The following is a 12,526-nucleotide window of genomic DNA, read 5'->3' on the forward strand; positions in this document are numbered from 1 at the left end:
TGTTTTGCACTAAGTGCAGTTTTTGGATAGTCTTCATGGGCAGCCTCACAGAGAGCACATTATAGAAATTGAGTTGTGTTGTCACAGGTACATGAACCACTGCAGTAAGGACTGAAAGACTCCAGCACAGATGCAGCTGGCATCCTAGAGGAGGAAGATGGGTGCAGTAACCCCTTCCCCAGAAGCTCTTCAGAGGCCTTGTCAGGCTCCACCATGCTCAGTGTTCAGTCACCTGCCCGCAACACCCACAGGCTGGAAGGACGAACACAGTCTGGCTAGTGCCAGAGCCCCAGTCCAACCCACAGACAGGGAACTCCTATAATAACCAAGGCCATCTCTATGCAGAAGCCAGGACTGAACCAAGACCCAAAGGGATCCAGATAATTGATACCCTCTAGGTCAGTGGTTCCCAAAGTGGTGGGTCATAACCTACCACTGAGAACGAAAACCGGGCCATTCCCCCTTAAGGAGAGTAATGGGTGTCCTGATGGCGCCACAGCAATCACGGCGCAGCAGGAACCCAGAGGCTTTCTCTTACCTGGGGCTCCTGCTTGGGGAGGGTCCAGGAGGCCTGCAGCCCCCTCTGTGGGCCTCACCAATGCTGAAAACTGCTCTATTTGGGGATCAGAGCGCACGTCTAGTTTTGCACGAAAACCCAAAATACGGATTCCCAGTACTGTCCCCTCAGGTAAAGTGGAAAGCCCCTGGGTTTCTGTGGTGCTGCAATTGCTGTAGCACCATCAGGGGACACCCCCCTGCCCCAGGCTCTGCTCACTGTGCACAAGTGTTTACCTGCGGTCCCAAAGTCCAACTAGGACTTTGGGAACCATTGCTATAGCGCATGGGTGTCCAAACTTTTTAGCAGGAGGTTTACATCATCTCTCTGACACTGTGTTGGGGGCCGGGAATAAAAAAGAATTAATTTACATTTCAAATTTGAATAAATTTACATACATTTACATAAATGAATATATCAGAGATGGAACTTATATGAATGAATGAAGGTCTTGCAATAGCTCAAGGCCTATAAAAGACCTTACACAAAGCAAGACCAGCCTTTCCTTTTCTGCTGCTGCTGCATCACAGATGTAAAACAGCAAGCAGTGGAGGGAGCCCTCCTCCCACAGCTCACGTGAGAGGTTAAACAGTTGCCCTCACGCTGAGAGCAGTTGCATCGGGCCAGTGCGGGCTCCAGCAAGTCTCCAAAGGGCCAGAGGCTCATTGGAGACTGGGGGCTACCTGTGGGCCGCAAATGGCCCCCAGGCAGGGGTTTGGGCTCTAGGGTCCCGTGAAGCTGAGCTGCTGCTATTGTGAAGATATGTGTCGCAGGCTTAAGCATATATTAACTTTTTCAAAAAGTTGTGTATGTAAGGCAGGGCCTCTGAGAGGAATTTTATCAGGAGTACAAAGTTTCTTTTGGGTCCCTTTGCAAAGGGGGAGGGGTGAAACACAGCGGGGGAGGGTGGTGATGGGCAGGCAGGGAGGGGCAAAGCAGGGTGGGGGGAAGCATAGAGACAGCTGGAAGTCTTTGGAGCCCAGGTCTACCCACTCATGTGGCTTCAGTAGTGTCCCCAGCATCTTCAGTCAGGGTAGTGTCCCCAGCATCCCATGTGGGCAACAAGTCTGAATAGATAGGAAAATGTCAGATCCCAGGAAATTTCTGGGCCCCCTCCATTGGCTCCTGGGCCCCCCTTTTGACCCTGGGCCCAGGTACAAATTACCCCCTTTACCCCCCTCTCTTAGGCCCTGATGTAAGGAAGCAGTTTTTTTTATGAAACCCCTCCCCCCACTATTTGGAAAAGCGGAAAAACAGTATAATTCTGCCCCTAATCTGCACAAAGCAGGGTTAGTTAAGCAAGGAGCACTCAAATTAGGCTATGTTTGCAGATCTGTACTGCCATGGTATTCTAATTCCCCTGTACTATTTTGGAAGTCACAGAGTGAGAAAAAACTGCATACAGCAAAATGTGTGTGTTTGCACCAAAGGCCTGCCACTTGGATTTTGTATATCAGTACAAAAAAGGAGATTTATGGATACTAAGAAATTGATACTGTGGGCTGTTTCACTGGAAGGACTTTTAGTGCCCAGTATTTATCAGTATGATTCTTCCAAGCAGTATATTTCCTTCTTAGGAGTACAACTTGCCCATTTCGGTTTACTACTTAGATATGGACTCTCATAGATTCAGGTATGCATAGTAATGACATACCAACTAGTAACAGCTGAAAACATCAAGAGGCACAAGGGCAAAGGCAAAGGACAGAACTTCATCAGAACTGGCAGATACTGGAATTTTGTGATGCACCTATTCCTCTGCTCCTGGGTTCAAATTTCATTTTTCCAGTATATCTTAATAAAAACACTGTCATGGTGATAGGGAGGCAGAGGTACCACTCCCTCAAAGATATATGTATTATAGAATAATAATTTCAGCATATAAAACCCCACCTATTTGATATAAGAGGCATCCAGAACCCTAAGAGGAATGACATTTCATCAACCAGACGTTTCTATTATAAGAGAAACACACAAGGAGTAACAGTAGTAGTCATTAATGATATAGTCATCAAACATTATCATTTAAAACTCAATCTGAGAGTTAGGCTGCAATCCTATGCACATTTTTCTGGAAGTAAGACCCATTGTACACAGTGTAACTAACTTCTGAGTAGGCATGCATAGGATTGAGCTGCTAGTATCTTTCTAAATGGGTTTAAGTAAGTTTTCTGATTTGATTACAGCTGTTTACCTACATATTTTAAATATGCTACAGATGGCCACATGAATCCTACTGGCAATTGCAAGAACAAATGAAAAATGAAAAGAGGTTTCTGAAAAATCTCTTTTAAACAAGTTTAGAGCTGTTTTCTCTGGGCAACATCCACATTTTATATAATTGCTTTATTTTATTCTTATGATTTTATTTTGTTAATAATGCTCTTGCAGCATATGGGCTGCTTATCCCAGCTAGCAGGCTGCCTATCCTTGATTAAAGCTGATTCTTCTTGAAATCAACTGACTTAAAGCTAACAGGACCTGCAAGGGTGTAAAGTTGTAAAGACAAGCTGGGAACTCTAAACTCCTTACAATGTTTATTAAGGTCTGAATGATGCCAAGAAATGCATTATTTATCAGCTTAGCACTTCATTAGGTGTTAAATAGCTGTCACAAGATATTTCAGCAGTAACTGGGTTGGCTTCCAGCAACTGTCCCTTCATAGTGTGATCTAGGATCGAGAACTGTGGGGGAAAGGCTAACCACTATGTGGTTGGTGCTGCTTCCTGCCTGCACATCCAAGCAGGGGAAAAATTGCAGGGCAGGTCTTCTGGTAGCATGGAGGGGATTATTATTGTTTCAGAATATTTATAAACCACTTTTCAACAAAAGTAGTTCACAAAGTGGTTTAGATAGCAAAGTAAATCAGTAAATGGTTCGGCTTTAGCCTAACGTTGTTCCATTGCTTTCTCGTCTAGTGTCTTCATTCTGGATGCCAGCCTGAGCAAGCAGGACTCGGCAAAGAAGAACAGATAGCGGAAATTGGCAGGAGGAGATGTAGAAAAGACAGATAGCAAGACAGGGATAAGGTGAGTCTGTGAACTTCACTGCACAGAAAAGACTGCTGGGGGAGTGGGCAGGTGTCAGTGATGGTGGGTGCTTTACATTCAAGGCTTTGTGAGCTGTAAGTGGCATTGCTCACAAAAAGTTTCAGCCTCCGAGGACAGGCCTGCATTTGTTGGACTGAATTAGGCTGAATGAATTAGTCATTTACAACAGAGTCAGCAGCCATTTTGGGAGTGCTGCCACAAGAGGCGGAAGCTCTCCCTGAACGTCAGTGAATCTCCCTGGATCCACCAGACCAGGTAAGGCAGCAGTGGGGAAGGAGCAAAACAGAGTGGGGAGGAGTAAAATGGGGAAGGGAGGGGGTTGGGGTGGGGAGGTTGTGGAAGGGAGTGGATCTGGCAGTGATGGCGCACGCCGGATCCTATCCTCCTTTTATCCTATCCTTCCTGCTCCCTTCCTCTCCTTAGACTTGCAACAGCTAAAAAGCTGGCACGGGTTCAAGGAGAGCCATTGCGGAGTGGGAGACTTACGGAAGGGCAAAGGAACGAAATCCCCTTTTCCCCCTGAAGCCTTCTGATTCTGGCCCCTCCCCCCCACTGAATACAGTGCATGCCTTTTTGGCATGAAGCACTGGCATGCACCAGAGGGGGGGATATAGGATTGGGCTGTAAGTTGTACTTGCAAGTATTTGAACTGGGCTGTTTGCTCTGTCAAGCAGATCTGATTAAACATCCATGACTTCTTTAGTTGCCATTGCTGTTTGCCTAGAATCTGCCCTGAGATTGGTAGTGATCAGAGCCTGCAAGTTCTCCCTAGTTACCAGTCACTGATTGAAGTACCATGATATTATAGAAATCTGAAAGTCAGAGATGCAAAAGGTAATTGAAATAAACCTACTGAGCCATTGGTCGATCTTCAGTGACACCAGACATCCTTAACCCATTTCTGCCCAGCTCACAGGTGTACACACTTGATCCCTGTCGTGTGTATGCAATGTTGGGCAGAAATGGCTAAATAAAATCCCTCACAGAAACAAATTTCAGTTTAGGATATTGCAACATAATTTGTTCTGAAACAATGCTTGGACATGTTCAGTAGAAGAATAACCTGGGATTAGCTATTAGAGAAGCACTTTTCTGAAGGAAAATGGCAAGTGGGGGAAACATGAACCTCCCTCACTCCATGAGCCCTGGGTCTGAGCGCCCAGGCTTGGCAGCACCGAGAAGGGCTGCTGCCGGATCCTGTGCCTCCCGAGCTACCGCGGGCGGCACCTCGGGAGAAGGGGACAAAAGTCCCCTTCTCCCAGGTAAGGTAAGCAGCCCCGCAGTGGTAAAGGCGCTTGTGTAGGGCACGCAGCCCTACATGAGAGCCTTGGATCCTGTGCAGCAGAGCTCCACGGACCCGCCTCCCATCCCTCTCCCAGGTAAGCCTCCAGCCCGCCACCCTCACTGCGTCACACCTCCCCATCACGCCTCCTCCCCACCCTCTCTCCGCCCCCTGCCGGCCTCCCCCCTCCCCAGAACGCCTCCTCCCCGCCCCCACCTACTGTTTCGCAGTTTGGTGGTCCAGGAGACAGCCGAGCCACGAAAGCTGAGCAACTGCCCTGCGCTAGCCCAGCACCGGCTGGCGCTGGGTGGAGCCCGGTGGTGAGTCTGGCAAATGTGCCTTACAGCACGTTTGCAACAGTGCTCGGCAGCACGGAGCCGTGCAGCCAAGCACAGGATTGGGCTCTCAGTCTCTGGCCCCTTAAGGGGTGGGAGAAAGGGGAAGGCAGTAATGTGATCCCCAGGATCATGCCTTCACCCCTTCCCTGCCAAGGCTTACTTCAGGAGACTTACTCCTGAGAAATTTGAGAACTGCTGACATACTAAGTTGTTGGGTTTTGTTGTTTTTATATTTTTGTGAAGGCAGTGAAGAAACCTTTGTCTCAATTGGCTAAGCTTACTGCGATGCTGCAGAACATCGTTTAACATTCTCTCAACCTTTCACAGGGGGAAGGGGAGGTGATGGTGGAGATGACTTGCAACATCTGGGCAAACAGAGCCCAGATCATCTGTGCTTGCTTACAACCAGAACTGTGTTAATTCTGATCTGCTCACAAGAAGCTGATCAGGGGAGCTCTCCTAATTGATGTGTCACAACTACATTAAACCAGTTATAAACCACTGCTAATTTAGTAAGGTAACTAGTCCATAAGGGAGGTTAGGAAACTGGGGAGAATCAACAAATGTAACCAACAGAGTACAGTGGGGGGGCCCACATCGGCAGATCCCATATCCATGGATTCACTTCTCTGTGGGGCCCCCACACATGCCCTCTCTGGAGGGACCCTCAGGGTCCTCTGAGCCCAGCAGAGGCTGTGGATGTTGGTCCACTGCCTCTGCTGGGCATCAAAAAAAGCAACTTTAGGTTTCTTTGTAAAACCAGAAGTGACACTTTTAATGCCTTATAAGGCATTGGGAAGTCCAGGGAAGCTGTCAGGCCCCTCAGGGTCCAGGAGGGAGCACAGGATATGGCAGTAGAGCCTGCCACGGTCTCCACCAGCGCTAGGGCCATAGAGGATTGGGCTCTAAGTCTTACTTAACATAATGGGCTTACTTCTAACTAAAATAAATAATACCATTTTCAAATACTTCTAGTAACCAAGGTGTAATGTCCTAAGAATGTGGCCAACAAGTTGTTTTCTTGGAGGCCCCCTCCCCCAGAGAAGAGAGTGGGCCAAAGGCAGAAGATCTCATGTTGTCATAGCTGGTAATGAAGAGGCCATCACTTCCTTACATGGATTTCAGAATGACAGATGCAAGGGAGGGCATCAGGATGCAGGTTGTGTCCTGCTGTCTTTTGTGCTCCCTGAAGCATTTGGTGGGCCACTGTGAGATACAGGAAGCTGGACTAGATGGGCCTTTGGCCTGATCCAGTGGGGCTTTTCTTATGTTCTTATGGGTACAATCCTAACCAACTTTCCAGCACCAACATAAGGGCAATGCAGCCCCGAGGTAAGGGAACAAACATTCCCTTACTTTGAGGAGGCCTCCGAGAGTACCACCCAACTGTAGGATGCAGCACACGTCACACCGGCACCACTATGCCAGTGTTGGAAAGTTGGTTAGGATTTGGGCCTATGTATACTAAGGGCACCCTCAGTTTGGAGACAGAGATGAACACCTCCCCCTAGAGTCAGATTTGACTGTGCAGAGGAAACCTTTACCTTTACCTATGCTAAAGGATTTTGTGGTGGCAACAATGAAGCCTCTGGCAACTGGCTGAAATGATGTGATGTCTAGAAAGGTTTACATTGTAATAACTTGAAATATACACAGCAATACCTTGACTTTCATCCACTTGACATACATTGCTTTGCTATTTCAACCATTTCCAATTATAACCATATTTCAAATTTTGTTCACGTGCTTTTTTCTTTCGTCAATTTCATCCAAAAATATTTGAAAACAGTTTTCAATGTTTTTGTGTTTGTTTTTCTTTTATTTTTGTTCATTTAGGTATTTCACACATTTGCCTGCATTATATAGTTAGGGCCCAATCCTATCCAATTTTCCAGCATCAGTGCAGATATAATGTAGCCCCAATGTAAGAGAACAAATGTTCCCATACCTTAAGGGGGCCTTTGAATAGGATTTGGTCCTTGGTCATTTATTTTTATGCTGGGTGGCCAAAATAAATTTGCAGTCTAAATAAGGCTATGCTTTGACATTCATTCAATTATTTTTTTTACTTTTGTTCATGCTCTGGTCCCTAACCAGACAAAAGTGCAATGTATTGCTGTAATAAACAACATATATAGTCATTAGCAGTCCCCTATGTATGAGAAGAATCAGTGAGTCAGTTTGTGAAACTAAAACTGCTCACAGGAACTTAAAGCTTTGTAAGTTCCTGGAAACAAGAGATGTAAGGATCAGAGGGCACATTGCCAAAGGAAGGAGTAAAATACCAGTTGACTGAAACATAGAACCCTGAGTGAAGAGAAGGTGAAGAAGAAAGGCTTATAGAGAAAAGACAAGCAGAGGAAAAAGGATGAGTATGGCTTAAAAGCAATGTAATTACAAATTTGAAATTGTACATGTAAACCCAATACAACAAAACCCTACTTCAAAGAATCTTGAGATAGCTCTGATCAAAGAATAAGCATATTTTATCTATTTGCTCCATTTCAGCTGAGGTTGTTTATTAGTTGTTATCATTATTAGTCAATCAACAAAATCCAGTAACAAAGAACTTGTGTCTTTGTCCTAGATTTGTAATTTATCTGCTCATATTGTACCTAAAGTGAAGATGCTCTGCCAAAGTAAATTTCCAATGCTAGCTTAAGGAAGATAATTCCATGCAAAACTCATTCAACAGAACTGTTTTAGAATGCAAAGGTTAAAAAAGAACCACACAATTTTGGAGATTACATGATCGAAGAAAGGAGATTACATTGTCAGCTAAGTCCCTAAGTGACTGTACTGTCAATCAAAATAAAGCACACTGAGAACACAAGCTGAAAATGGTTTGCTTGCAATTATTCCATTTAGCCTAGTGATGTGCTTCTCTGATGACACCTTAATCCACAAGGAATAGTCAGTTTTCATGGAAGGAATATGACACCATGGGTGTGGAGTATTTAGATAAATGACAAGGAAACATACGCTTAAAAAATACAGGGAAAAAATACCTTGTGCAGATGCTAACCTAACCATTTAGGTTAATTTCTGATTACCTTTGTTATGAAATGATAAAACAGAGGAATGGAATGCTCCCACTGGTATTTGGAACAAATCTTATACTTATACAAGCTGAGCAAGATTAAACAAGTAGACAGTTTAAACTAACAGTAGGAACATGTGAAAAAAATTATTGGTGAACTTTTGTAGATGTATAATAATAAGGGAACTTTTGATAAGCATAATAATCAAATGAAGTTCTAGCTGAGAAGTAAAGGCACACTTCTTTATTTTAAAGACTATCCTTAGTTCTGATGTGTCACTGTAAGAGGGAACAAGATAAACATACTAAAAATGGACTTTTCTTTCAATGATGAGTAGTTTTTATATTTTAAATTGGAAGCTGCATTTTCTTCAATATGCCCAGGCAGCACCTATATGTAAATTTACAAAATTATTTATCTTTTATTGGTAAGATGGCCAATGAGCTAACGTTATTTAAATAGTTAACACTAATATAAATATAGACAAAGCAATACTCTCAGATACATACAGGAGATATACAGGAGTTCTTCGAAAATACAGCAGAGACCCCTTATCAAAAAGTAAAATACCTGAATTCTATTTATGTGTTTCACATAACTCTCTACCTATGTACATTTATGAGCCATTCTCCATACAAATGAGCCAAATATTCATATTACTGTCATTACTAAAGTTGCAATCTTGTGCACATCTTACTTGACTAACACTTCAATCCTATGCATGTCATAAGTCCCATTGTCATTGAGTTCTATTTCAATGGCACTTATCCCCAAGTACATATAGCAGGGTTGGGAACTCGAGTCACGAAAATGTGTGATTTTTGCTGACTTGGCAACTCATGAGTTGCATGCGTGGAAGGCACTGAAAAAGACTTGAGTTGGGGCCCCCTGATTCGGCACTTGTCCTGACACATGCTGAGTCGTGTCTGCCTGTGTCTGAGTGTGCTTGCTTACTATTTTTGCAGCGTGAAAAACCTTGTGGGGCCATCATTCTAACCGGGCAAGCAGCAGGGAGTTCCAGCCATGAGGCAGGAAAGGCTTAATGCTTCCTTTCCCAGCTGAGTGGGAGGGGGAAGGCAGGAGCAGTTTTTTGCCGTCTTTGATAGGAAGGAAGAAATCAATTATCATTGGACAAAAGATGGGTATTCTGATATTGTCTTTGGCTGAGGGATGCCAGGAGGAGGGGCCAAGAGTGTTCTTATGTTAAGATTGGCTGCAAAAGCCCAGAGAGGAGGAGAAAGGAGGAGGGGAAAGGGGGGAAGGTTCATAGCATCAATCATGCTTTCCACCACATGGCTGACTGTTGTAAATGGAGCTCCGCTGTTACTTAGAAGCCTCACTGAATGACCAGCTACAGTGGGACTACTTCTGAGTAGAGCTGCCAATGAACGGGTCATCCTGGTAAACCTCGCAGCTGCTGTGCATGACCCTCATCTCTCTTGCCGCTTCCATCCCCACTCGTTCACTATCCCTCCCATCCCTCCTGCCTTCTTTACAGATGGGCGGAGACATCAGGAGAGTGTTTAAACTGAACTCACACATGCACACCCGGCAGAAGCCCCATTTTTTCAGAAGAGTCGTGGAGGCTTTTTAAAGGGGGGGACGGCTTGACTCGAGTCTTTTAGAGACACAAATGGGTGACTCGGTGACTCGGAAAGTGCCCCATTATGACTAGTTTTTGAGTTGAGTTGTGGGGGGTGGTGATTTGGTGACTTGACCCAAGTCAAGCCACGCTGGGTTTTCTCATTCTTGGTGAATAGGATATATTGTTTAAATAATATGTTCAGAAGAATACAGTGTAAGCCAGGGGTGTCAAACATATGGGCTGCAAAAGCTCTTTATCTGGCCCACGTGATAATTGCGTTCTCCCAGAGTTGCACAGTGATGCCTCAGCAGAAGCGTCATTGCTGAAAGGATGGCACTGGAAGAGCTCAATTATGAGGGCTGCCCTTTCAGCAGTGCCCCTTCTGCAAAGATTTCACATAGCAGCTGAGAGGTGTTCTGTGAAGTGATGCCTCAATAGAAGCAGCACTGGTGAAAGGGCGGCCCACGCGATAATTGATTCTCCTTGATAATTGACTCTGCCTCCCTTTCTCACCTTTTGGGCTGCCCCTTTTCCCAGTGTTCCATCTCTTCCTCACAGAGCCTTGGTAGAAGCAGCAGAAAAGGGCGGGGAAAGTCCAATTTTCATGTGGGCCAAATAAAGAGCTTCTGTGGGCCAGATGCAGCCTACAGGCCTTATGTTTAACATCCCTTTTCTAAATCTTATTAATTATGCTCTTCCCTTGAGAAGAGGGCAGCAAACCAGTGAAGGGTTTTTAAGTACTCCTAAACAAACAAACAAACAAACAAACAAACAAACAAACAAACAAACAAACAAACAAACAAAAACAACTATGCAGTCAGACAGCCAGCAGCAGGGTGGGGGCTATCCAGTGTTTTGCACTGAGTGCCACATGTATGACTATATGCCTCTGGGGCATGTCATGGGTGTGTCCTCAGTGCAAGGAGCTCCAGGGACTCAGGGAACGCATCCGCTCCCTTGAAGCCTTGGTAGCTGACCTGGAGAAACAGAGGCAGGCAGAGAAGGACCATGGGGAGACTTCTGGGGACGATCAGGCTTCATCCCAACCTCAGGTGTGCAGCTCCTCAGCTACCCGGGTGGGAAGTCTCGGGGCTGGAGGACATCCTGGAGAGGAGGGAAACAATCCCCTAGGTGGACCCCTTCTCCAGGGGACTGGCCCATATCCGAGTGCACTCAGGATACTCCTTGGCGGGAGGGGGGTCAGGGGCTTCTTGTAGAGGGGGATTCGATTATTAGAAACATAGAGAGGGGGGCAAGGAAGCTTCCTTCCATAAATGGAAGTCTTGCCCTAATGAGGAGAATAAAAAGGAACATAAACTGTGGCAAAAGAAATGTAAAAAGGTGATACGGGAGGCCAAGCAAGACTATGAGGAACGCATGGCCAGCAACATTAAGGGGAATAATAAAAGCTTCTTCAAATATGTTAGAAGCAGGAAACCCGCCAGAGAAGCGGTTGGCCCTCTGGATGGTGAGGGACGGAAAGGGGAGATAAAAGGAGACGTAGAGATGGCAGAAAAATTAAATGAGTTCTTTGCATCTGTCTTCACAGCAGAAGACTTTGGGCAAATACTGCTGTCTAAACAGCCTCTCCTGACCAAGGAATTAAGTCAGATAGAGGTTGAAAGAGAAGATGTTTCAGACCTCATTGATAAATTAAAGATCAATAAGTCACCGGGCCCTGATGGCATCCACCCAAGAGTTATTAAGGAATTAAAGAATGCTGATCTCTTGACTAAAATATGCAACTTGTCCCTCAAAACGGCCACTGTGCCAGAGGATTGGAGGATAGCAAATGTTATACCAATCTTTAAAAAGGGAAAGAGGGGGGACCCGGGAAACTATAGGCCGGTCAGCCTAACATCTATACTGGGTAAGATGGTGGAATGCCTCATCAAAGATAGGATCTCAAAACACATAGATGAACAGGCCTTGCTGAGGGAGAATCAGCATGGCTTCTGTAAGGGTAAGTCTTGCCTCACAAACCTTATAGAATTCTTTGAAAAGGTCAACAAGCACGTGGATGCGGAAGAACCCGTAGACATTATATATCTGAACTTTCAGAAGGCGTTCGACACGGTCCCTCATCAAAGGCTACTGAAAAAACTCCATAGTCAGGGAATTAGAGGGCAGGTCCTCTCCTGGATTAAGACCTGGTTGAAGACCAGGAAACAGAGAGTGGGTGTCAACGGGCAATTTTCACAATGGAGAGAGGTGAAAAGCGTTGTGCCCCAAGGATCTGTCTTGGGACCGGTGCTTTTCAACCTCTTCATAAATGACCTGGAGACAGGTTTGAGCAGTGAGGTGGCTAAGTTTGCAGACGACACCAAACTTTTCCGAGTGGTGGACCAGACGTGACTGTGAGGAGCTCCAGAAGGATCTCTCCAAACTGGCAGAATGGGCAGCAAAATGGCAGATGCGTTTCAATATAAGTAAGTGTAAAGTCATGCACATTGGGGCACAAAATCAAAACTTCACATATAGGCTAATGGGTTCTGAGCTGTCTGTGACAGATCAGGAGAGAGATCTTGGGGTGGTGGTGGATAGGTCGATGAAAGTGTCGACCCAGTGTGCGGTGGCAATAAAGAAGGCCAATTCTATGCTTGGGATCATTAGAAAAGGTATTGAGAACAAAACAGCTAACATTATAATGCCATTATACAAATCAATGGTAAGG

The 12,526-nt window shown here is 45.3% G+C and overlaps 1 protein-coding gene across 3 annotated transcripts in view; it reads right to left on the minus strand.

Annotated features, from left to right (window-relative positions):
• PRKN (parkin RBR E3 ubiquitin protein ligase) overlaps positions 1-12,526 on the minus strand; it is an 862,188-nt gene that overhangs the window by 318,240 nt on the left and 531,422 nt on the right. The window lies entirely within an intron of this gene.

Source organism: Tiliqua scincoides, chromosome 1, assembly GCF_035046505.1.
Source record: "Tiliqua scincoides isolate rTilSci1 chromosome 1, rTilSci1.hap2, whole genome shotgun sequence".
In the NCBI taxonomy this organism is placed as follows: Eukaryota; Metazoa; Chordata; class Lepidosauria; order Squamata; family Scincidae; genus Tiliqua; species Tiliqua scincoides.